General features: G+C 39.5%; 1 protein-coding gene across 5 annotated transcripts in view; it reads left to right on the top strand.

Annotated features, from left to right (window-relative positions):
• Positions 1-27,498, top strand: part of NRCAM (neuronal cell adhesion molecule) — a 340,964-nt gene that overhangs the window by 146,813 nt on the left and 166,653 nt on the right. For all 5 annotated transcript variants that reach the window (XM_055420793.2, XM_055420789.2, XM_055420791.2 and 2 more), the window contains exon 3: positions 24,633-24,710. The gene's annotated coding sequence lies outside the window, so the exon portion shown is untranslated. The remainder of the gene's footprint in view (positions 1-24,632; positions 24,711-27,498) is intronic.

Below are 27,498 nucleotides of genomic sequence, written 5' to 3'. Positions count from 1 at the left end.
TTAACTCTCTTAATACTCAGAGAAACTTTAAGAGAAAGGTTCTATATTGTCCTCATTTTACAAATAGAGATACTAAGGCACAAAGGTTGACTTATTCTACTTGTGCATTATAATATTTCAAACTATAAAATTTGGATAGAAAGTAAAATTTTTAAAAACTGATATTTTCTTGGGAAGAAGGCTTAAGTAGACATTTCTCCAAAGAAGACATACAGATGACCAAAATGCACGTGAAAAAGTGCTCAATATTGTTACTTATTAGAGAAATGGAAATCAAAACTACAAAGAAGTACCACCTTATGCTAGTCAGAATGGCTGTAATTAAAAATTCTACAAATAACAAATGCTGGAGAGGATGTGGAGAAAAGAAAACCCTTTTACACTGTGGGTGAGAATATAAGTTCATGCAGCCACTATGGAGAACAGAAGAGAGGTTCCTTAGAAAACGAGAATTACCTTATGATCCAGCAATCCAACTCCTGGGCATATATCAAGATAAAACTCTAATTCAAAGAGATACATGCATTCTGATGTTTATAGTAGCACTATTTACAATAGCCAGTCCATGCAAACAAATGTAAGTGTCCATTAACAGATGCATGGATAAAGAATATTTGTTGCATATATAAAATGGAATATTACCCAGTCATTAAAAAAGAATGAAATAATGCCTCTTGCCTCCACATGTATGGATCCTAGGGATTATCATATTTAATGAAGTTAGTCAAAAGACAAATACCATATGATATCACTTACATGTGGAATCTAAAATATGATGCAAATGAACTTATGAAACAGAAATGGCTCACATACATAGAGAACAAACTTATGGTTCCCAAAGAGGAAAGAGGGTAGAATATATTAGGATTTTGGGATTAGCAGGCACAAACCACTCTGTATAGAACAGATAAACAACAAGGTGCTACTGTGTTGCACAAGGACCTATATTCAATATCCTGTAATATACCATAATGGAAAATAATGGAAAAAGGAATATATACTATATACATAGATAAGTAAATCACTTTGCTGTCAGCAGTAACTAACACAGTGTAGTGAATCAACCATACAGTTTTTAAAAATTGAAATTTCTCATTGTATAGATACGTAATTTTGGGTTTAAATGAAGAAGTGTATCTGTGAAAATGCACATCTAATATTTTTATGTCCTACAATTAAAATGGGTACCACGTCATACATATAGAATATCAGCTATACACCAGAAATGGCCGGGTCTGGACCACCTGCAGGATGTTGTTGTTGTTCAGTCACCCAGTTGTGTCCGACTCTTTGCAACCCCTTGAACTGCAGCACACCGGGATTCCCCAAGTTCATGTCCATGGCATCAGTGATGCCATCTGGCCATCTCATCCTCTGATGCCCTCTTCTCCTTCTGCCCTCAATCTTTCCCAGCATCAGGGACTTTTCCAATAAGTCGGCTTCTCACATCAGGTGACCAAAATTCCGGAGCTTCACCGTCAGCATCAATTCTTCCAATGAGTATAATATTCAGGCTTGATTCAGGGTTGATTTCCTTTAAGAGTGACTGGTTTGATCTCCTCTCTGTACATGGAGGTAGGATAGGGAAACAGAAAGCAGAGTGTAGATTTTGATGCCCAAAGTTACCATCGCCTGGTCCCCAAATTGGAGCCATCATTTTGAGAATGAATAAGAGTTCATTGCCTCATGAGTTTAAAATGAGATATTCCAAAATGACATTTTCAAAGCCAGAGCAGCTTTTATGGAAAGAGTTGTAGCTGTCAACTTCCACTTTGCTTAATAAAAATATATTGGAAGGTAACAGAATTACTTCCAAGGGCCCCCTTCAGTGTGACAGTCCAAATGGTGCTGTTTTAAAGTGGGGACAATACCCACTCTTGTCATAAAAATGACAGATTTGATGATGACTTTGGAGGAGCCTATTAAACCTGGTACCTTCGTTTACCAAAAAATGTTTTGAGAAGCCCACTGAGTAACCAGTGTGGAAAAGTAGCGGGTCACAGTGGGAGACAGAGTGGGAAGTGGGCCTGCAGAAGTGTTTAGCGTTTAATGGGTCTACAGCTGTAGGGGAGCAGTGTGCCGAAATAATCCTGATTAGACTCGGTCAGTCAAGCTGCATAATCAGACTTGTCTCTCCTCCTTTCAGCCCTGACTGTTCAGAACACAATTGCCTTTTAAAGCACCATTTTATAAGTAGTCCTTATGCTGTCCTTTAAAATAACAGCCTTCTTTCACATCAGTGCGTGAGCCTTTTTTCTACCTGTGGGAATAGCCCACTCGGAAAAGAAAAGGTTATGTTAACATATTCATAGAAAGACATAGGCACATTCTCTTTCCAATGGGAAGGTTTAAATTTTGAAAGTTGTTTTTTTTTTTTAGGTTAATTTGTGCTTTTATTTGGTGGTATAATTTAACTACAGTGCCCTGCAAACATTTTTGATCTAAAAACTTCACTTTTATATCACAATCTAATAAACACACACATATGTAATATATATACATATATAATAGTGAAACAAAAATTTTACCGAAAACATCTACCTTGGGTGTTATTTTTTTGAGACCCTTTTAAAAGCAGTTTTAGATTTATAGCAAAACTGATAGGAAGGTATAGAAATTTCCTGTATACCCCTCTCCCTCACATGCATAGCCATTATCAATACAGCAATACTTTTTTTTTTAAACCAAGGTGAACTGCATTGACGCATCATAGTCACCAAGGTCCCCAGTTCATCTTAGTGTTCACTTTAATGAGATGAGTAGTGTTGCACATTCTGTCCGTTTGGACAAAAGTATGATGACATATATCCATCATTGTAATGCCATTGCTCATACAAACTTCTGTACTCTGTGTATTCATCTCCCCATTCACTCCAAAGAAATGATGGGAAAATACGCAAAGGGAAAACAAGTAGAAATCCTGCTGTCTAGAGTGCTTTCTGTCCCCAGCTGTGTGTGCCATATGTTGACACATGTAGCTGATTTTTTTACTGTTTCCTGTTGGCTGGTACCATTAATAGCTTGTATACAGAGCAGCAGATATGTCATTAGGAAGAAGGAACTTTAAAGGCTTTCCCCCTCTCTTTGTTTTATCTGTTAAGAGTAAGAAAAGAAATCTGAAAGTTAGTCTGCATTTTCCAAGTTTTTTCAAAGCTCATTAGGATGTGTTCAGCAGAGAAACAGCTGTGCAGAGGTAGACCCCGTCAGGATGCTCTGATGTCTCTACTCGCTTGGGTTTCCAAGGTCACGTGGCTCTGGTTGTTGTTAATCTCCCTGACACTGTGCTTTGAAAGAGACGGTGTTACATGTTGGTTGTGCTTTTGTAAAGAAAAGCATGATTCTAAGCAAGTCTTAAATGTTGAAAAGAGCTTCAAAGAAGTATATCCACCCATTGTTCATGTCCGTCACTGTAATAAATGGGGAACAGATTTTTTAGGTTTTTTCCTATAGGAAGTGAATCACTGTCATTGAAAATCTAGTAAATGGACACTTTCTAATCTTGAACCATAGCTGGTGAATGACTTTTCTTGACTTTTTCTTCTTTTCTTGAAGCTTTTCAAGAGAACCTTGAAGCTTGAAAATAGTCTTTAGAAATTTTACGAGAAACGAGGGGCTTAAGGATTTGTGGCAATGCCAACAATGAGATTGTAGCTATAAAAATACATACATTTCAGAACACCCTCCATTACTTTCTTCAGGTCTTCTTAACATGAACTCTAACCCTGACGGATTTAGCACTCTAATGAAAATTCCTTCTATTTATTATTTTTATTTGTGTACTTATGTATCAATAATACCTGGCTTACAAGAGTAATAATAGTAAATCTTTTAAAAGTTTTTACAACTCGGATAGGTGAGTAGTGATGACCATGGGAGGACTGAAACTGAGAAATAAGTCAGTAGGGGAAAGGAAACAAAGAAAAAGAGTTATAGTATTTGTTTTTACTAAGGTCTCATATTGGATTATTTGGAGCACATAGGCTGCCATGGAAGGAAAAAAAGGCAGAAACGATTGGTGGGAGTCCTCTGGATGACAGGTTACACATGTTTGTGAAGTAGGTCCTGATGCTGGAAAAAAACAAGCCCAATAACTTAAGCAGTTGTTGTGTCCTGTAAAGAAAGAATATTTAAGCAGTGACCAGAAAGGATTTCTAAGAGTTTTCTTAAGTTAACAGTATATTGTGTTATTATATGATCCAGCAATCCCACTCCTGGGAATATACCCAGACAAAACTATCATTTAAAAAGGTACATGCATCCCTATGCTCATAGCAACACTATTCACAATAGCCAAAATATGGAAACAACCTAAAGGTTCAAATACAGATGGAACAGATAAAGATGTGGTACATATGTACAATGAAATACTACTCAACCATAAAAAGGAATTAAATAGTGCCATTTGCAACAACATGGATGCAACTAGAGATTATCATACTAAGTAAAGTAAGTCAGAAAGAGAGACAGAATACCACATGCCATCACTTCCGTTTAGAATCTAAAATATGGCACAAATGAACCTACCTCTGAAACAGAAACAGACTCAGAGAGACAACAGACTTGTGGTTGCCAAGTGGCGGGTAGGAAGAGGGGTGTACTGGAAGTTTGGGGTTGGTAGATGCAAACTACTATATATAGAATGAATAAACAAGGTCCTAATGCATAGCACAGGGAACTATATTCAGTTCAGCATCCTATGATAAACCGTAATGGAAAAGAATATTTTTATATGGCAGGTACCTTCTTTTCAATTTTTTTTAAATTGAAGTATAGTTGATTTACAATGTTGTGTTAGTTTCAGATGCACAGCACAGTGATTCGGTCATACCTGTATATTTATATCTGTTCTTTTTCAGATGCTTTTCCCTTATAGGTTATCACAAAATATTGACTAGAGTTCCCTGTGCCATACAGTAAGTCTTTGCTGGTAATCTGTGTTATGTATAGTAGTGTGTATCTGCTAATCCCAAGGCAGTTACTTCTTAAAACAATAATATTACCAAACCATCACCTATTGTGCATTTTGCTAAATAACTTGGAGCCACTAAACAGATTTCTCTTGCTTCTCAATGGATATGGGGAAATGTTTAACCCCCATTGTATTGCCACAAAGCCAGGCTGCCTGATTACCCTGGGAGGCCCTGGAGGTTGAGCAGCTTTGGATCGCCACAGAGAGGGCTTTACCATTTTACTGCACAGGGTCCAGCCACAGCAGGGATCAGAAGCCAGTGTTTTATCTGCAGAAATGTGCTGGTAAGGGCTCTCTGTTTGAGATTTTCATTTTGCTGCTGAAAAGAAATAGGAAGCAGTAAGATAACTTCATCTGTAAGGTAATATCTGGGCTTGTTTCTGTACAGAGGGCAGTGAGGTGTGACTGTTTCCTGGAAGGGATGGATCTTTGTCCCCTCTCTCAGGTATCATTTTAATGATCTGTCTAAAACCCAAGCCAAAATTAAAATTGCATTCCAACTGTAAAGGCTGGTCTCAAGCTTTCTGATCTTTGTTCATTGATTTGATTTCATTTAGTGTGCTGATCTGGTGTGTATAGTTTGTTTCAAAAATCAGTGTCTTTCACATAGCTTGTTAAACACTTACAAGGAAGACTTGGATGGGAGCGTGACAAATTTAGTTCAAGTATTTTTTTACTGCTCAACTTTGAGTATAGTTCAGGGAAAAGTAAGTACTCCTAGTTTATGTTTGCTCTCAGGGTATAGCAACAGAATGTCAGTGTATTTTGTCATCCTTCATATAGCTATTTATTCTTAGTGGTCTCATGGACCATTTTTATATTCCCTGGAAACAGTTTTCCAGCCAGGCTTTATCTGATCTATTCCTGTTGTTCTTTACATTGTAATTATAGTACTTTCCATGCACAAAATGTGGTATAAACTTTAGCCATTTCCCTTTTTTATTTGAAAGAAAATTCTATTGTCATTCTTTCTGCACTAGCTTGAGAATTTCCCCCAAGTTTTCTGTATTAATTCTCCTGTATTCCACAGAGGTCAACAGAACAAGAAAAGCTGGATTAGAAGCACATTTTTTTTAAATGCTATAATTGGATTTGTGAGCTTTAACTCATGAAGTTTCTTCAAAGACCACCTGTGAGATTATATTCAACATCTCTCAGTTTTTTGACCCTCATGAGATGAAACATGGTTTAATTATACTAATGCAACAAAGTCTGGCATCCTTTAAAACATCCCTGGAAATACTTGCTATCTGACTTTTATTACAGCAGGACATAGAATAGTGTATTGAAAGACATTCTGCTATTTTCCTGGGGCAGTTTTTTGTTATCGTTGATACTTTCCATTGGCAATAGTAAAATAATGTAAAAATAACCGTATAAGTAACATTCCTCTAGAGTGCTTTTCAGTTTGCCTTGTCTAGTTTGATCCTCTTGAGCGTCCTCTCTGGAGAGGGCAGGGTTTATGATCCCTGTTTTAAGGCTGAGAGAAGTGAGATTCAGTGGCAGGCTCCAAGCTCTGCAAGGAGGAACGTGCAGGGGTGGATTCTGACTTGGGCATTCGGACCAGTGTTCTCTCCAAAACATTGTAGCCTCCATGTGCTCAATGTTTGCTGTAATGATCAGGCTCTTTGAACTAAGTCCTTTAATAGGAAGGCTCTGGCAACAGCTGGTGTTAGGTAGATTAAAAATACTATAATCAAAGCCCTTGGTTGGAAAGTAGAATAATTAAGAGAGTGAGAGAAAAGGGAAGAAAGATGCCAAAATCACTGAGTGATGTTAAAAGAATTGAAGGATAAGGGCAACATGATTCATGAGGTTCATGCCTCCTTCCTTTTCTCTCTGTCAAAACAAGTCTCCACTGCTTTCGTGCTTTTCTCCTCATCACTGGATTCTTTTGAGAAATTTGCATTGCTTTGTTAATTTTATATAGGACTCAAAGGCATCTTTCTCAAACTTGATATTTATATTTCATTTACAGAAAAGAAAGTATTCAGTCAATAAATTTTCCCTTTATATTACACATGACCTAAGACTTATGCTTTTCTGAATTGTATTGAGAGTAGTGTTTATTTCTGATGTTAACAAGTTGCATTCATTTGCCATGGCTGCCTTCTTTTCATTTTGAATTTTCCTACTCTTTAAATAACTGTGCTCTTAGATTTTAATTCTGCTCCTTTGTCAACACTTCTCTTTGTCATTCTTGACTGTACTCTGCTTTTCATAGTTCCTTTCATTTTTCTCAGGAAATCTCATTATGGATACTCTATTGCATAATAGCCTGGCCCTGAAATTCAGATGAAAACTGAAATGCTTTCAAACTTTGGCCCCTATTGATATACTCGCTACCGTGTCATTAGTGTAAATAAAATTGTGAGAATGCACTCTTATCTGCATCCTTCAGAGTGCAGAGTGCCCTGATTATTGGGAAGTCCTTGTCAGCTACACTTGTCTTTGGTACCAACATACCTATCAAGCCAGATTTATTAATCTTGTCATGTTTGAGGTCTTGGAGCACTCAAAAAGTAGAAGAGTTATTTGATATATCTTTGTGTATTAATTTTGCAAGTCTCATCAAACACATTAGGTATGTTTATGTGTAGTTCTGTACATATATTTGTGATTCATGTTAAAGAAACATTTATTAGTTTTCTTACTACTGAATGTTACAAAAAGAGTTTTATTTGCTTGTTTATAGTTGATTTACAGGGTTAATTTCTGCCATGCAACAAAAGTGACTCAATTATACACATATATACATTCCTTTTCACATTCTTTCCATTATGGTTTATCACATAATAAATATTGATATATATTTATCAATATGTATTGAATATATCAATATATTCAATAAATAGGATATTGAAGATAGTTCTCTGTGATATACAGTAGCACCTTGTTGTTTATCCATTCTATATATAACAGTTTGCATCTGCGAATCCCAACTCCCAATCCAGCCCTCCCTCACTCCTTCTTCCCTTTGGCAACCTCAAGTATGTTCTCCATCTGAGTCTGTTTCATTGATAAAGTCATTTGTGTCAGCTTCCCTGGTGGCTCAGATGGTAAAGCATCTGCCTACAATGCGGGAGACCCAGGTTCAATCCCTGGGTCGGGAAGATCTCCCGGAGAAGGAAGTGGCAACCCACTCCAGGAGCCTGACAGGCTACAGTCCATGGGGTCACAGAGAGTCGGACACAACTAAGTGACTTTCACTTCACTTCAATATTTCGTTGTATACATATACAACATCTTCTTCAACCACTCAGCTGCTGATGAACACTTCGGTTGTTTCCATGTCTTGGCTATTGTAAATAGTGCTGCTATGAATGTAGGGGTGCGTGTATCTTTTTGAAATTACAGTTTTCTTTGGATATGTGCCTAGGAGTGGGATTGCTGGATCACATGATAATTCTGATTTTTAAGATTTTTAAGGAGGCTCCTTACTGTTCTCCGTAGTAAGTGCACCAACTTACATTCCCGCCAACAGTGTAGGAGGGTTCCATTTTCTCCACACCTTCTCCAGCATTTGTTATTTGTAGATTTTCTCATAATGAGCATTCTGACCTATATGAGGTGATACTTCATTGTATTTTTATTTGCATAGAAATGGAATCTTAAACCAGCCAATCAGGAGTCACCTGATCAGCACTAGTGAGGTTATCTGCCTAATAAACCTCTGCTGCTCCCTAAAGGAAAGTAGCTTTGCAATAACCAACTTGCTTTTTGCCTAGTATACCTCCTTCCTGCTCCCTTCTGCCTATAAAAGTCTTTCATTTCATAAAGCTTCTCTGAGCCCCTTTCTGTCTGCTAGATTGGAGGCTACCTGATTTGAATAGATTTTTCCCTTGAATAATAAACTCTTAAATTTTTAATACACCTTAGTTTATCTCTTAACTGTAATCTACTTGTCAATTTGACTACATCCAAATGTGGGATGTTTTGACCCTGTCTAAGATGGTCTAGAGTCGGACACAACTGAGCGACTGAACTGAACTGAAGATGGTCTAATGAGAGGGAAAGCATTATTATCAATAGGGAGGATATAGAAGAGAATGTTTTAAAGAAAAAATATTCCCTTAGAGAGTGAAGTAATTCAAGTAATCACAGCACAATGAATAAGAAGGATATGATTACTACTTGAAAACCATGAAGCTCTGCTTACATGCCACCCACCCTCACTGGAACAAGTCACTAATGTCTGCTCAGAGCTGTTGGAATAGCCTTTTGCATGGTCTTTCTGTTTCTACTCTACTCCCCTGCAGCCTATTTTTCAATACAGCCTATTTTAGACTTTAAAATGGACCTCAGATCTTGTCATTCCTCTGCTCAGAACCCCTCTCAAGGGCCTTCCATTTCAGGCAGAGGGAAAGCCAGAGGCCTTGCGATGATAAACCAGCCCAAGCTCACCTGGTGCCCCACTCCACGTCTACCTTCATCTTCTGCTTTTCTCTCCCTTTCTCACTCCCTTCAGCTACTCTGATCTTCTTGCTATCTCAAATATGCAAACTCCTGGGACTTACCTTAGCAGTCCAGTGGTTAAGACTCCCTGCTTCCAATGCAAGAGCTGGGTGTTTGATCCCTGGTCAGAGAACTAAGATCTCACATGTTGCACTGGATGGCCAAAAAACCCCCCAAAAAACAAACAAACAAAAAACTTGTAAACGCCTACCTCAGAGTCTCTGAGTTTTCCTAGAACTCTTGCCTTACCTGCAAAACCCTTTCCCAATGGCTCTCACACTCACCTTTCTCAGATCTTTACTGAGATCACACATTCTCAAGGAGTTTTCCCCTGACCATCATATGTAAAACGTCAACAGCTCCCCATCTATGCCCTCCCATCCTCTCACCATACTTTGTTTTTTCATTCTAACATATTCTGTCTGTTGAATTATTTATTTTGCTTTCTGCTTGTCTTTACCCACTAGAATATAAGTTATATGAGAGCCAGGATTTCTGCCCTGTTTAGTCACTGTTCTCTCCAGCATCTGGGACATGCCTGGTATATACTAGGTACTCAGTAACTATTTGCCAAATAAGCAAATACATCATGGAAAGTTAACTGGGGAAAGGAAACTGCAAGTCTAGGAATCATACAATATGAAAAAAAAAAACAAAACCCTTAAAGAAGACTGGTATCTACTCACTCCATGTGTATACTGGCAGGCATGTTTCCTGGGTGTGCCAGATAGTTGATTCAGAAAGAAAGGCCTTGGATGCCTTCAGTGTAATGCTTTAATGCAAATAAGGCTGGGAATAGCAATGAGAATAATGCAAAAAACAGGGGGGAATGGTGGGGAGGTGGAAATTGAAAATGGAATTGCTTGTTTTGCTTCCAAAGTAATGATTTCAAAGCAGAGAACTTGAATAGGAAATAAAATAACAAAAACCGTGTCTCCGAAAATGCAAACTTCATTTATATTCTGATCTTTGTGATTATTCAAGTTCAGTGATCCAAGGTCAGAGGGTACTTGTATTAGCATAGACTTTGCTTTGTTTATTCACCTCTGACCAAACCTCTAAATTCCTTTTCATGATGGTAGTGTTCTGATGACAATAAAACCAAGCTTTCATAACACCAGTAACATTTATACAGCTCTTGGACAACTCTTAAATGAATTGTCCCTTGAGACCTTAGGAGCTAGGTCAGGATTATTAACCCCATTTTGTACACAGTGAGGTAAGCTATTTTGTCACCTGGTAAGCTATTGAATTCATAATTTGATTGCTTTATTTAGAAATAATGGCTCATTTAATACAGATCATGTTGCATTAAAGATGACCTCTTTTTAAATGGACAGCTTCATATTTGGTCTTGACTTTGGTCAGTGATCTGGAACTAATAGTATTGTGATTTCTATAAGACCAAGAATTTCAGATACTCAAGTTGAGAGGCTGATTTAGAGACTTGAGACTCCCAGAGCCATTTTGGTATTGATCAGGATTAGGCCATTCTGCCCAGAGACTGATAGGGAGAAATCTGTATTGGTGGGCTTAGGTGTGATTGGGGGTTCTCCCAGGCTATAATTGAAATCCTGTTAGATGACTTTGCTTTTTTGTTTTGTTTTTTCTTTTCTTGCTCAGAAAGTTCCCTCTGACTTAAAAAAAATCAATGTAAAAGCTAAAGTGGAAAATTATTGCTTGCAGGGACTTCCTTGGTGGTCCAGGGGTTAAGACTCCCTTCTTCTAGTGCAGGAGGTGTGGGTTCAGTCCTTGGTCAGCGAACTAAGATCCCACATGCCACAGGGCCAGTAATTATATAAACAGATAGTACCTAATGTCAGTTCTGAAGCTCTTTGGGAAATAAATTTTTAAAAAGAAAGAAAAGAAAATTAGCTTTTGTATAGGCAACTAAGAAATGAGGCAAAAATCCTCATTAGGCGGTCTCGGGTGCCAATCAATATTATGGAAGACAGAGTCAGTCTCTAGAGTGACATCAAAGTTGTATTTGGAACCCATTTAGTTTTGTTTCTGTTGTGGGTCATTCCTTTCCAGAGCAGTATTATGAAAAGACCGCAAATTCAGTTCAGTGAGCATGGCAACTACTCAGGAAGTTGTGGGGAAAAGTAAAAGTGAGGAGACTACTTGTGAATTCATGTCTGTATCGAGAAGAGACTAGAAAACTAGAGCATCTAAAGAGAATTTTGAAACCAAAAGGGCTTGCCAGCTTTGAAAACTGCTCTCTAAGATAAAGAAAGAAGAAAGAAATGTCTAATCTTTGTCTGAATGTTTGAAAGTTTTTCAGACCTCTTCTCATTTTATCTGTATAGTGAGATAGGTTTAGTGCCAACAACAACATAAGATGCACAAATTATACTCTTAATTGTTTAATGCATTCATTATTCTTTCAGTTCAGTCGCTCAGTCGTGTCCGACTCTCCGCGACCCCATGAATCACAGCACGCCAGGCCTCCCTGTCCATCACCAACTCCCGGAGTACACTCAAACTCATTTCCACAGAGTCGGTGATGCCATCCAGCCATCTCATTCTCTGTCGTCCCCTTCTCCTCCCGCCCCCAACCTTTCCCAGCATCAGAGTCTTTTCCAGTGAGTCAACTCGTCGCATGAGGTGGCCAAAGTATTGCAGTTTCAGCTTTAGCATCAGTCCCTCCAATGAACACCCAGGATTGATCTCCTTTAGAATGGACTGGTTGGATCTCCTTGCAGTATAAGGGACTCTCAAGAGTCTTCTCCAACACCACAGTTCAAAAGCATCGATTCTTCGGCGATCAGCTTTCTTCACAGTCCAACTCTCACATCCATACATGACCACGGGAAAAACCATTGCCTTGACTAGACGGACCTTGGTTGGCAAAGTAATGTCTCTGCTTTTTAATATACTATCAAGGTTGGTCATAACTTTCCTTCCAAGGAGCAAGCGTCTTTTAATTTCATGGCTGCAATCAGCATCTGCAGTGAGTTTGGAGCCCCCCAAAATAAAGTCTGACACTGTTTCCACTGTTTTTCCATCTATTTCCCATGAAGTGATGGGACCAGATACCATGATCTTTGTTTTCTGAATGTTTAGCTTCAAGCCAACCTTTTCACTCTCCTCTTTCACTTTCATCAAGAGGCTTTTGAGTTCCTCTTCACTTTCTGCCATAAGGGTAGTGTCATCTGCATATCTGAGGTTATTGATATTTCTCCCAGCAATCTTGATTCCAGCTTGTGCTTCTTCCAGCCCAGCGTTCCTCATGATGTACTCTGCATATAAGTTAAATAAGCAAGGTGACAATATACAGCCTTGACATACACCTTTTCCTATTTGGAACCAGTCTGTTGTTCCATGTCCAGTTCTAACTGTTGCTTCCTGACCTGCATACAGGTTTCTCAAGAGGCAGGTCAGGTGGTCTGGGATTCCCATCTCTTTCAGAATGTTCCACAGTTTATTGTGATCCACACAGTCAAAGGCTTTGGCATAGTCAATGAAGCAGAAATAGATGTTTTCCTGAAACTCTCTTGCTTTCTCCATGATCCAACGGATGTTGGCAATTTGATCTCTGGTGCCTCTGCCTTTTCTAAAACCTGCTTGAACATCTGGGAGTTCACGGTTTACATACTGCTGAAGCCTGGCTTGGAGAATTTTGAGCATGACTTTACTAGCGTGTGAGATGAGGGCAATTGTCCGGTAGTTTGAGCATTCTTTGGCATTGCCTTTCTTTGGGATTGGAATGAAGACTGACCTCTTCCAGTCCTGTGGCCAGCCCTGAGTTTTCCAAATCTGCTGGCATATTGAGTGCAGCACTTTCACAGCATCATCTTTCAAGACTTGAAATAGCTCAACTGGAATTCCATCACCTCCACTAGCTTTGTTCGTAGTGATGCTTTCTAAGGCCCACTTGACTTCACATTCCAAGATGTCTGGCTCTAGGTCAGTGATCATGTTATCGTGACTATCTTGGTCGTGAAGATCTTTTTTGTACAGTTCTTCTGTGTATTCCTGCCACCTCTTCTTAATATCTTCTGCTTCTGTTAGGACCATACCATTTCTGTCCTTTATCGAGCCCATCTTTGCATGAAATCACCAGATGGTCAACACCGAAATCAGATTGATTATATTCTTTGCAGCCAAAGATGGAGAAGCTGTATACAGTTAGCGAAAACAAGACCAGGAGCTGACTGTGGCTCAGATCATGAACTCCTTATTGGGAAATTCAGACTTAAATTGAAGAAAGTAGGAAAAACCACTAGACCATTCAGATATGACCTCAATCAAATCCCTTATGATTATACAGTGGAAGTGAGAAATAGATTTAAGGGACTAGATCTGATTGATAGAGTGCCTGATGAACTCTGGACGGAGGTTCGTGACATTGTACAGGAGACAGGGACCAAGACCATCCCCATGGAAAAGAAATGCAAAAGAGCAAAATGGCTGTCTGAGGAGGCCTTACAAATAGCTGTGAAAAGAAGAGAGGCGAAAAGCAAAGGAGAAAAGGAAAGATATAAGCATCTGAATGCAGAGTTCCAAAGAATAGCAAGGAGAGATAAGAAAGACTTCCTCAGTGATCAATGCAAAGAAATAGAGGAAAACAACAGAATAGGAAAAACAAGAGACCTCTTCAAGAAAATTAGAGATTCCAAGGGAACATTTCATTATTCTTTACTGGCCCTCAATCTGATTTATTGCATTTTCATCCCTTTCTTTACAGTCTGACTTATTGTTTGTAACATCTGCTAAGACTGTGAACTAGAGTTTTGATAACAATGGACAGCTTAATTGGGCATTTAAAACTTTGCCTTAAAAATTAGAATTTTGAACATGCAATTTAAAAGTTATTTTTAAATGTGTAGGACCAAAGTGTAAATTGTTAGAATATATTTTTGTTTGTTTGTCTGTTTTTTAAGTGTTAGTCACTCAATCGTGTCTGACTCTTTGCAACACCATGGGCTGTAGCTTTCCAGGCTCCTCTGTCCATGAAATTCTCCAGGTAAGAATACTGGAGTGGGTAGCCATTCCCTTCTCCAGGAGATCTTCCCAACCCAGGGATCGAACCTGGGTAATTACTAGGCTTTAAATCAAGTCAGATTAAACTTTAAAATTAAGATATTTGTAAGGCTGTGTCCTTAAAGGTGATAGATGTAGAGGCCTCTGCAAATAGGCTGTCATTAGTCACTGGGACCCATAAAATCAAGGAGGCTTTGGTAGTTTATAATAAAATGTGAATAAAGCATCTTTGGGAGCATTCTTCTGGCTGTTTACATTGCATTCTTCTGGTAACTTAGGCAGAACAATGAATTGACAGATCTGAATTGTATCATGAGTCTGGTGAAAAGGTGAATTGTGCACATCATATGGATCAAGTCTATACACCTTTTCTGAACTTTGAGAGATAGTCTGGGATGAACTGTGTTGTTCTGGGGTCAGAGCAGCTCAATGACACAATCATGAGTTTGATGTTTCCTTATTCCTATTTTTTCCAGAATTTGAAATGCAGAAATTTCTGTCACCTACTTACTGAATGTTTAAATCTGTGCAAATTAAAAGAGGGAGCATATGGCAAACCTGATTATATACAAAAGGTATATATATGTGCTCTTAGCACACAGCATTATGCCAATCTGAATGTTTTTCCCATTCAGCAGCATATATTAGCATTGATGACCGTATTTTAAAGGAAGAAACACTGTGTGTTTGATTCTTTGGTCACGTCCATAAATATTAATCAAGCTAGGACAATATTTAGTTAACTGGCCCGTTTTCACTTTACATGTTAATGAAAGATGCCAACTAATCATATTTTGTGAAGTTTAATAGACTTCATTTCTTTTCATGAAATAGTTTCACTTGTTCCGCCCCCCCCCACCCCCGCCCTGCAAAGTATCCACTTGAAACAGTATTAATCAAGTGTGTGCAACTTAATTTGTCAGGCTTGCAAATTCAGGTGACTCAATTTTAATCAAATTCTACTTCATTAGTAGAGTATACAGTAGAAATTTAAGAGACTGTATGTTTTGATCAACACAAAAGAATTAAAAAACAGAGGGCTGTTTCTAATTTCTCATCTGACCATGATGATCTTTGATATGTTAACAACTGCCTTTCATCTGAAAGCTTCAGAGCTTCACCTATTTTTCTAACTGTATAGGAATTCACTTGCTTTTGCCCTCATTTTCACTTTGCTGTTTTAAAATCGTTAAAGCAGCAGAATAATTATTATTTCTAATGAAATCATTCCTTTCCTACCCTCAGCCTCATTAAAGTGCATCTGGGGCTCCCCATGATGCTTTAGATAAAGACTGAAGGATCTCCAGGGCTCTGCGGGACTGGGCCTCTGCCTGCTTCTCCAGCCTCACTGGGGCTACTCACCTTTGCCTCTGCTTTGCTCAGGCCACCCTTCTTCCCAGCTCCATTTCTTACATCCCAGCCCAGCCATTGTTTCCTTCAGGAAGACCATTCTCCTTGACAAAGCCAGTTCCATCACCATGCACGAGGGGCCCCATGCAGCTCTGCACTGATGACTTTTAAGAATTGTTATAAAATGGTTAATATGTTGTTCAGTAGAGTTCTGGGTGAAAAGGAAAAAAAAAAGAATTATTATTTTAGATTCATTTCTGTGATTATTTGATCAATATCTGTCTCCTATTGCCTATAAGCTTCATGAGGGCAAGAAGGGGTTTGGTTTGTGGATGTTTTCATTGTGTTTTCACCACTGTATCTCTGGTACCCAGCAGAGGACTTGACAAGTCATAGTCATTTAACTAATATTTATTGAGGGGATGAATAAATAAACGCTCTATGATGGTAGAATTTTATTGCGTGCACTACTCTATCTTCAGTACCTAGAATAGTGTCCAGGGCATAGTAGTTGCTTATTAAATATTTGTTGAATAGATTAATGTTTGCCTGACTTTTCAAGGACACAGAATATATTGATGAGAGAGTATAAGGCGTACTTTGAATTTTTTGTCTGGCAGCTATCCTATATTCATTAATTTAATGGAATTAAAGGCTGCAGCCATTAAAAATTATTGGACTATAGTTGATTTGCAATGTTGTGTTGATACAACAAAGTGTATCAGTTATACATATACATATATCCATTCTTTTCCCACATAGTCATTGCAGAGTTTTGAGAACTAGAAGAGCCCCTGTGCTATACAGTAGGTCCCTATTAGTTACTCTATTTTATATATAGTAGTGTGGATATGTCAATCTCAGTCTCCCAGTTTATCCCTCCCACCATTCCTCCCCAGTAACCATAAATTAGAAAAACTCTATTTTCAATCTTACTTATGTTCTAGGTACAGTGTTATTTTTTATACTATCATCTTATATTTGTTTGGTTTATAGTTAGTGAAGTTGAGAAATAGTTTCTCACTATCTGTGATATAAAATTTTTAAGATTTTACATTCATTGACATGTACTGTCAGTTTATCCAGCCTCCTTTAAGCTTTTTCTTCCCTCAATGAAGTAAATAGTTATTTTTTAATTGTCTTTAAGAGGGCTTATTTAATATCCTTTAATCACTCTTGCCCTACTGCTCTGAATACACTAATGATATAAAATTACATTTGTTCCTCTTAGATTATAGACACAGAAAAGGGATCAACGAGGGAATAGATTTAATTTAAAGTTTCTGTTGTGTTCATGGCATGCTGACTCTATTAGATAGGGTAGAGCTAGCAGTTGTAACAAACCCTTGAACAGTAGAAACACGTTCCTTTCTAAAAAAAGAAGAGTTCCTTTCCAATTCCTGTCACAGTCCAGTGCTAGTAATGTAGACTATCTACTTGGTGGGAAGGATCTCTGCTTATCACCCTTCAGGGACCTCTGGTGACAGAGGCCAGGCCATGTGGTTTCCAAAGTCACATTGGGTATTGACATCCAGCCAACAGTGGGGAGACATGATGTGTGGTAAAGACACACTTGCTTCCCAAACATCTGGGCAAAGAAGTGATACATATTAGCTCTCTTACATCTCAAGGTCTTGCCAGAATTCAAGGGGGTCTGGAAATATAAACCCTAGACAGGAGCCTCTTCCACACAGCCCCTCTACATGACAGAGGGAACAGTGGCTCTTTGATGAACAGCTAGCATTACTGCCCACTGGATTTCTAGGTTTCCACTTATAGTTATTCCTCCTGGAAAACTATGAAATGTGGCATGTCCTAGGTACCGTGAAATGTTCCAATAATATATGTATATGACAGCATGATGGCCAGGGAAACTGGCAGGCAGTAAGATGCCATTTATCCAACATCAGTGTAATTTGCTTACTGTTGGTTGTTTGCACCAGTCTACAAGGTAGCAGGTGACAGTGTCACTTAAAACAGGCAAAGGTGTCTGGGGATGGTCTGTCTTCAGACTGTTTAATTTGATTTATCAGGTTTCATATCTCTGAAAAGCACATTGGTTCACCTGAGCATTTCCCATCAGAATGGATCCCTGCCTCACTCTACCCTGACATTTAAGAGGTCATGGAGGTGGTCCCAAGTCCAGGTCACGCAAATGGTAAAGAACCCATCTGCCAATGCAGAAGACGTAAGAGATGCAGGTTCAGTCCCTGGGTCAAGAAGATCCCCTGGAGAGGAACTGTCAACCCACTCCAGTATTCTTGCCTGGAGAATGTCATGGACAGAAGAGCCTGTTGGGCTATAGTCCATGGGGTCACAAAGAACTGGACACGACTGAGTGAATAACACACACACGCACACATATCCAACAAGTTTATTGGTCTTGTAAGAGTAGGCTGAAGTTGACACTAAACTTGGAATTAGAAGTCCGGGCTCTGTGTCCTCATAACCCTTGCCAGCCAGGTTGTGGGGGAGGTGGGCCCCTCTGGGTGCCATCTTGTTGAGGTACTAGTTGGAGAACTTGCTTTATTTCAGACCATACTTTCTGCTTTTGGGATGTATTTTGTTTCATAGGCTGCTGAAATGGGGAGAACTGGGTTTCAAGATGATTTTGGCTTTCTGCCATGCTGAACTGAATTTGGCTGCTGGATGGCAGGCATACCCCAGAGAAACCAAAGATAAATGCCAATTTTAATAGGGTTGTTTATTTATCCTTTTCTCTCTGGTTAATAAGTATGAATGAGCCCCAGATTCAGTCCAAGGATCATGTCAAAGGCAGGAAGTTAAGAAAAGAAAGAAGAGTTTGGGTTTTAGTCCATGACTGATACAACTGAAGTTTCATTAAGACCAAAGATTAAAAATAACTTTGTAAATTACTATCATTTCCTAGTAATAAAAACACAAAACGATTTTGCATGCAACTTAAATATGTAATAGTGCAGGCATATAAATATATTGTTATGTATAAGGTTTCCATAATTGGTGTTAAAAAGTGTTTAACTGTATATTTTTAAGAGTGTAAACAGGAAATAATTGTCACAGTTGAAAACTGTGAAGTCAGATGTTTGATATTTTGATGTAATCTACCCTGAAGGCTGTGAAGAAAGCTGATCGCCGAAGAATCGATGCTTTTGAACTGTGGTGTTGGAGAAGACTCTTGAGAGTCCCTTATACAGCAAGGAGATCCAACCAGTCCATTCTAAAGGAGATCAATCCTGGGTGTTCATTGGAGGGACTGATGCTAAAGCTGAAACTGCAATACTTTGGCCACCTCATGCGACGAGTTGACTCACTGGAAAAGACTCTGATGCTGGGAAAGGTTGGGGGCGGGAGGAGAAGGGGACGACGGAGAATGAGATGGCTGGATGCCATCACCAACTCTGTGGACATGAGTTTGAGTGTACTCCGGGAGTTGGTGATGGACAGGGAGGCCTGGCGTGCTGTGATTCATGGGGTCGCGGAGAGTCGGACACGACTGAGCGACGGAACTGAACTGAACTGAACTGAACCCCGAAGGCTAGATTAACATCCCTAAGACCAGTTTTTAGAAATCAACCTCACAGAAATCAAAGAGTAAGCATTTTTAATGACCTCACAGTTGTGCCAAAGAGTATAAACGAAGTGAGATTTCAAGTATTTTTCCTTGCTGATACTATTTCCTAACAGTGTTTGCAAAATAGATTTTTGGTTGTATTGAATGTTGTGAATTCTAATTTTAAAACAAATTATGCCAAAAATACCAATCAATAGTTCAATTTATTTTGGAGCTATTAGGAAGTTTATTTTATTATTTTTCTATGAATGGCCAAGGCAAGTATCTACTTTCTTGAAATACTGAAAAATTTTAATTTTATGCACCATTGAATTTTTTTTTTTTTTGGTAATTGTTTTACCTTGTGCACCTTGACCTTTGGATTTGTTACATTTTTCACCTAGATATGTTATTCATCTTTCCTGAAGGCAACTTTTAAATTACATCAGATCTCATCTTGACCCTTTGACTTAAAACTGGCTTTCTGTAATAGGATAAGTTGATTGTATTTTGGTTTAAAAAAAATTAAATTGTTACTTTGTTATTGGAAAAATAATCCTTCACAATGATGTATTACCCTATGCCATGGACCTAAATATGTGTCAGAGTGATGAAAGTCCATTGATACAGTTGTCAAAGCAAGAGTAATGAATGTAACAAGCATTCATTCTCTAGAAGTATTTGGCATAATTGCTGACATGGCAATACAGTTAATACATAGTCTTTTGGTGATCTTTGCAAAGGTTTGAGGGTTTACCTCATCGGAGGGAGGTTAAAAATGGAGGCAGCACCCTTTCAGTAGTACAGGTAAGCCATGATGAAATCATTTTCTCACATGATGCTTATGGGAAACCAAACCTGTGGGAAATTACACAGGTGTGCTTTTTTAGGGCATTTTACCTTGAATTGAATAATACTGAAAATAATGCAAACTTATCAAAAGAATCCTATTTCTTTGCCTCCTTTATAAAATCCATGTTCAGAACATCGTCTATACCATACTTGGTAGTATTTTCATACCTGCCCCTTTTGTGAGACACTAGTAATTAAAAGCATTCCTGGAAGAGAGGCACAGACATGCTAGTGCAGTAGGTGTTGCTGACAGCTGGAAAGCTTAGTCCAGCTGTGTTGAAGAGGGGGCAGGACGGAGGGTAGCACCCAGCTCCGGACCTCAGGGACTTCTGTCTGACAGCAGCTGAGTTCTCGCCAGTTGTCCTTCCTGTAGGTTTTGACCCTGTGGGCCATCCTTTTCCCTTCCTGACCCTCCTCATTCTCAGCTGCTTTGATGCCTTTCCCTCAGTCTGACCACACTTCCTGAGGATTTCCTGCTCTCTCAGTTCCATCTCAGTAGCATCCCCACTGCAAGTTTATCCTGCCCTCTCTCAAAAGCCGTAGGAAGAAGTAGAAAAAGCAGGAGTTTGGGATTCAGATGGAAGTGGTCTTGTGCTCTGAGTGAATGATTTGCCAGTTGTGTAACAGGGGTCATTAACTTCACTTTTTTGTGCTTCAGTTTCAGTTTTCTGTCCCTGTGTCCAAGCAGTAATGATGCTTCTAGAATTGGTGTATCACCTGTGCGTCTGGGACATGGTATAGCCTGTTCCATGTTAGTTCTCTTAGCTCTTCCAGGTAGAAATTATAGTAAAATCAATTTTATTGACCTCTGTCTTTAATGGACTCACTCCCCAATATTTCACTGTAGCCTCTAGTCTGTGATATAGATTTTTCAATAGCAGCTCCCTGGCAACGGGACGTTAGTGTTTCAGACACAATGAGGGTGCCGAATAGGTGGGGCAAAGAGACTTTTAAAGGGCTTAGATCAGCAAACTCAGGCACTCTCTAAGTTTCTGTTGATTTCACCATACAGAGAAATTTGTTTTAGAAGAAACTTTAAGAACGGTCTACCTTAAGAAGAACAGTCTACCTTTTGAGTTGCATACCTACCTTACCATGATTATTTGGAGATAAAGGATTGTGGTTTTTGGTCAGTGGACCCAAGAATGCTTACCTTCTGCTCTGCCTATGAGATTCCCTAAGGCTTACCTTCTGCTTGTAGAGGACATCGCCAAAGCAAGAGGAAATACACTTGCATGAGTAGCTGAAGCCTTGGTCTTGAGTCCCAGGGCAGAGCTCTGTTACTCTAGGCTGGAAGAGGTGACAGGCTCCTTTCCCCTAGGTGAGTAATGACCTGGAAGCAGTGCCCTCTGTTAGGCAGGGTCTGATTCCCTTAAGCCCAAACCAGTGTCAGATACTAGCACTGCAATGTGAGGATGCCAGTAAATCAAGGTTCATATATTGTAACAGAAAGAAAGATCACAGGAGGGGTTTCCCTAGTGTCATACCTGGCACTGGGCTACCCCACCTGCCCCTGGGCAAGACCAGCAGCAGGGCTGAGTTGTCCTAGGGGAGAGTAATCAGAAAGATGCAGAGAAGGCTGGGTGGAGGGGAGAGAAGTGAGACCCCACATGCATGCTGACCTGATGGAGTTCCCCTTCTAAAGATGCACTCATGTATTAGGACAATGAAGTCACAAAATCTGTCCATTCACTATTTCTTGCAAAATATCAGATGCCATGGCCAAATCAGTATTCTTACCCCTAAATCAGCGTTCCATCAGTGTTTCCTGATTTATCTTAGGGTTGGGCTTTGGAAGGATGCCCCCAGAAGCCAAAAATCTTTGTTGGTGACTGAAACATTCCCCAGAGTAGCTTCCCTTTCCAGGCTCTACCCTCCTGGACAGTTACCACACTGCTGACAACTGTTCTTTTCTCTTGCCTAAAACCTTCAGCAGGACTGCGTTGTGCTCAGGTTCAAATTTAGCCTTGTCAGTTGGTCGGTGCTAAAGGTCCCTTGCCCTCTAGTAGCATATGGCCTCTGTAGCTGCCCTTCTTGGCCATATTCCCTGCCTCCCACCATCACTATGCCTGTTGCTCCATTGCTGTACTCCTGGGGACATACCACCCTCTTGGTCATTGCCATTCCTGCCCTCTACTGAGAATGCCCTCTCTATCCATCTTTAAGTGTTATGTCCTGTGGAAACCTTTCTACCCATCTTCAAGTGTTATGTCCTGTGGAAACCTTTCTACCCATCTTCAAGTGTTATGTCCTGTGGAAACCTTTCTACCCATCTTCAAGTGTTATGTCCTGTGGAAACCTTTCTACCCATCTTTAAGTGTTATGTCCTGTGGAAACCTTTCTACCCATCTTTAAGTGTTATGTCCTGTTGAAATCTTTCCTTGATGCCCCCTTGTAGAATCAGTTGTTCTTTTGTGGTTTCATCATTGTTGTTCAGTCACTTAGTCGTGTCTGACTCTTTGTGACCCTATGGACTGCAGCACACCAGGCTTCCCTGTCCTTCACCATTTCCTGCAGCTTGCTCAGACTCATATCCGTTGAGTCGGTGATGCCATCAAACCATCTCATCCTCTGTCGTCCCCTTCTCTTCTTGCCTTCAGTTTTTCCCAGCATCAAGGTCTTTTCTAATGAGTCAGCTCTTCACCTCAGGTGGTCATAGTACTGGAGCTTCAGCTTCAACATCAATTCTTCCAATGAATATTCAGGATTGATTTCCATTAGGATTGACTGGTTTGATCTCCTTGCAGTCCAAGGGATTCTCAAGAGTCTGTGGTTTCATAGTATATTCTATAAATATTGCATTTTATGGTGGCTGATGGTAGTTCTGGTTTTCCCATCAGTACATGGACTAAGATCCCTCATGTATGAAACATGTCGTATTTAATTCTTATTTTCTTATTTGTATTTATCCAGTCTTTTGACAGATGCATATCAAATATTCAATGTTTGGTTGAACTATTATTATAGACATAGCATCAAATACTTATAGACTCTTTCCTATACACTTGTAGAGATTTTATAAGTGGGAACTAAATGACAAAGAAAGAAAACCTCATCTATCCTAAAATTGATTTTAATTTCAAGAAAGAATTACTAACCTCTGCACCATTAACATTTTGTCCTGATAAAATACCATTGCATCAGAGCCAATGAAGATCAAATGAGTGGTTTTACATGTAATTAAGATAAAGCTTTTTGCAGTTGAACACAGAAGATATTTTATAACACGTGCCTAAACTACAACATCTGAGATGATGACACATCTTTTTATTTTAGTAATAGAATCATTTTGTGATTCATACTTGTCTTCATATTTGAATTAAGCCAGGAATTCCTGAATTGACACTTGTTTCTCTTTTCTGAAAGGTTTTTCAGAGGTTGATAGTATGACTTCTGTTTTCAAAAGTCCAAAGTCCAAATAGCCACAGATTCTCTTTTAGAAAACCATGGATGTCCCTGAATTGGCTGTCTTAAAAAAGAGAGAGAGAGAGACCTAATGTACTCAGCTGTGATTGTTTTCCTCCCGGTCTGCACTGTCCTTTGCTGGCTACTTCTCAGCTGGAATATTTGCAAAGGGAACACTGGGAACATTCAGGATGAGGAGAGGAGACTTGAAGATGGTCAGGCTCTGGACTGTCCATAGCTGGCCTTTTGTCAAAGCCCAGGTGGGTCTTCTCTGCTCTGGACTGCTCCTATCATCTCTTTATGACCCTCTTTGATTCTGGCAGCCTAAGAATTAAAAGTGTAACCAGCTACCCAGATGATTCTGATGCTCATAAAGTTTGAAGCTTGCTGATTACTAAGTGCTCTTATAATTCTCTAAAATCCTGCTAAAGACAAAAGCAGAGGCCCAGAAATTGGTAACATATTCAGTCACACAGCTCATTTGGTGACTCAAATGGTAAAGAATCTGCCTACATTGTGGGAGACCCAGGGTCGGGAAGATCCCCTGGAGAAGGGAATGGCAACCCACTCCAGTATTCTTGCCTGGAGAATTCCACGGACAGAGAAGCCTGGAGGGCTACTGTCCACGGGGTTGCAAAGAGTCGGACATGATTGAGTGACTAACATGACTAACACTTGAGATCTTGAGGCCTTTCAAACCTAGAAGATTTCCTACTCTACTCAATAAAACATTCCAATCATCATCATCATCCCATAGCAAGGAGGTATTGTAGCCACACTGGATGCATGCATTTTCTATATCCCCTCCATTCCCATAAACGAAAAGGCACAGACATGATGCTTTCGATTGGGATCCATTGAGGGTATGGTCACCAGAGTTTTGGTCACTTTTCTGCTGTCACTTTTGATTGAAACCAGCAAAGATGTGTTTTGGCAAATCTATTCATAATTTGTCTTTCCTTGCAGGGAATTGTGTGTAATTGTGTTTCCCATCAGGGAGTCAGTTGGAGTTAATGTATTGACAGTCTGTGGTGATGGATGACAAATGTCTTGTTAACATTCTCTCCACTCTTCAACCCACAGAGGAATGCTAAGAAGACTTTTGGTTTAAAGAAGTCAAAGGATGAACAATTTCTTCAGATAGGAAGATCTTCTTCAAAGGTAGGAGTTTATCTTCTGAAAGGCTTAAATTAGTTACTGATTCAAAAAGGGAATTATACCATAAAATGATGTGATTGTATAATATTATTGCCATACTGAATACTGTCCATCCAGAGAGTGTGATGAAAAACAGAGAGTAGGGATATGGCTGCAAAAACATAAAGCAAACTGCATGTCAAAAAAAATGGATCAAATACACAGGGAAGAAAACCAGCCCTTCACATCCTTTCACAGTAATAAGATTTTTGTGTTACTAAATCATGAATCATATCAAGTTTAGAAAGTAGACAGTAGAATAAAAGCACTGCTGGTAACTATATGTTTCTGATGGAATTAAAAATTTTAAAGGAATTATTTATAAGAAAAGTTTTCTTTTTGATGTAGTCATCTATCAAAAATCTCCTGAGAACATATCATTCGTACATGATTGTCTTGTGTCTCACCCTGAAGTCCAAATAATACCAAAGTCTGCTTATAAAGTTTTAATGTGGGAGTTCCCTGGTGGTTCAGTGGTTAAGACTTGACCTTCCAGTGCAGGCGGTGTGGGTTCAATCCCCGGTCAGGGAGCTAAGATCCCACATGCCTCATGGCCAAAATACCAAAGCATAAAACAGAAACAACATTGTTACAAATTCAACAAAGACTTTAAAAAGGGTCCACATCAAAAAAAAAAACTTAAAAAAAAAAGTTTTAATGTTACTTTGATACTGTTTCTGCTTTGTAAATCCCTTTCCCACCCACACGGCTCACTTCAGTCTGATTTATATCATTTAGAATTATCAGTTCTAGAACTGACTCTGCCAGGCCAATGATGCCTTCTTCTCAAAGCCCATTGAATTTGATGAAAAATATCTTATTTAATGATCTGGAGCACAGTTCAGAGAACTGTACCTCACCCAATAATAGCTTTCTTAAGGAATTTCTTAGAGTGTGATTGTTCAGCATTTAGTTCTCTACCTCAGAGGTTTTATTTAACAAATAAACTCCCATGGAATTTATGAATATTATATGTAAGATTTTGAGGTTGTCAAATCTTCCAGGATACTGTCCCTTGTCCTTGAGAAGTCTGAAATTGATTTATCCATATGTCATTTTGTATTTCAGAGGAAATGATTCGTGTCTCCGTTGACTTTGCTTCCATTGTGTTTTCAGACTAAATACATGTGACTAACTAGTTTTTGTGATGTTTCAAAAGCCCACCAGAAATCCCCAGATCAGTAGCCTGAAAATTAAGAAGGTTATTTTGTGAATCAAATAGCACAGGTTTTGTTCTGCTTGGAGAGTTCTCAAAAAGTGAAAATTAGTAAGGACTAGTAACATTGCTGAGTTAGGTGATTATGAACAATATCAAAAAGGCTTCAGTTCAGTTCAGTTCAGTTGCTCAGTCGTGTCCGACTCTTTGCGACCCCATGAATCACAGCACGCCAGGCCTCCCTGTCCATCACCAACTCCCGGAGTTCACTCAAACTCATGTCCATCGAGTCAGTGATGCCATCCAGCCATCTCATTCTCTGTCATCCCCGTCTCCTCCCACCCCCAATCCCTCCCAGCCCTTTTAATGGGAAGCTCCCTCATTAATGTAAACTGACTCATTTTATAAAGTTTTGATATAGCCAGACACACCCCCTCCAGTGACTGTCCATATTTCATAAAATAAAGACACCAGCCAGGTGAGGTGGTGTAAGAGAACTCTCCATTCTGGCACGGACATGGAAGGAAGTCTGCTTACACTGAATTGCAGTTGTTAGAAACTAGGAATTTGCAGTAATGGTGGTGTTAGCGTGCCCTTTCCACATCCTTAGACAGCAATATCATAGAAATGAGTATCACTTCCACAGGACTCTTAGGCCAGCAAAGCTTTTTAGTAAAAGAGATGGCTTGTGCACAAAGGAGAAGGTAGGAAAAGTACCAGCAACCTGAGCAGAAGGGGCAAGTTGCTTTTATAACGAGAGAGAGGGAGGGCTTGTCTCATTATCACTGATAATTTCCAGAAATGGTCAGACTTCTCCATCAGCAGCAGGTGGCTCCATGGTGGCTATCAGATGTAGGGTGTACTTCTGTGAGGAGAAAGGAGTGTGTGAGAATATCCTGCAGGAAAGCACTGGAACAGATAAGGTTTAAGTTTATAGTTGAGTCTTATGGCAATTAGCTGTACTTGTGAGTGTAACAGAGGTAAAATTTACTCCAGCAAGCCTGGTATATGTCTCTGGGACTCAGGCCCCACGAGCCTTTGTTCTTTAGCTTCCAAGGCCTGTTTCGCCCAAAGCTGTTCTTGGTCCTTTTCCAAAATGGCTGCGCTCTTGTCTTCGTGTCTCAGTAGTAAGTGGCCTACCAGTAAAGCACCTGCACGGGCAGTAAGCCCTGGGCAAGTTCTTCTGTAAATGACATACTGTGTGATCCTTAGGAGAGGTAGGAAGACCACAAGGCCAGGAGTTTGTTTGTAAATGGTGATTTCTAGTAAAAGGGAGAAATATGCAGAAATGAGGTGAGCAGAGGGGCTGCCAGGAAGGACTGCCTTGTGCCCTTGTAAGGTGTTAGTGGGCTCAGTAAGATAGTTCCCAGGGAAGTCTTCCTGGCTGGTTACATTATTTTCTCGTTCATTCAATGTAGGAGAGTAACTTGGCTTCAAAGCTCTGTCTTTTAGACAGAGTTTAAAGCTCATATTCTACCTTTTGCAGTACATTCTTCTCAGAGATCTTGGCTGCTCATTCGTCAGCTGACAACACTGAACTTTTTAGTCATCAGGCACTAGTAGAGCCACGAAAATATCTCGCTTTATCTTTGTGGA

This window comes from Moschus berezovskii, chromosome 3 (assembly GCF_049115385.1).
Source record: "Moschus berezovskii isolate FMDL1 chromosome 3, NW_MosBer_1.0, whole genome shotgun sequence".
Classification (NCBI taxonomy): Eukaryota; Metazoa; Chordata; class Mammalia; order Artiodactyla; family Moschidae; genus Moschus; species Moschus berezovskii.
This window is presented reverse-complemented; position numbering and strand designations above follow the sequence as displayed.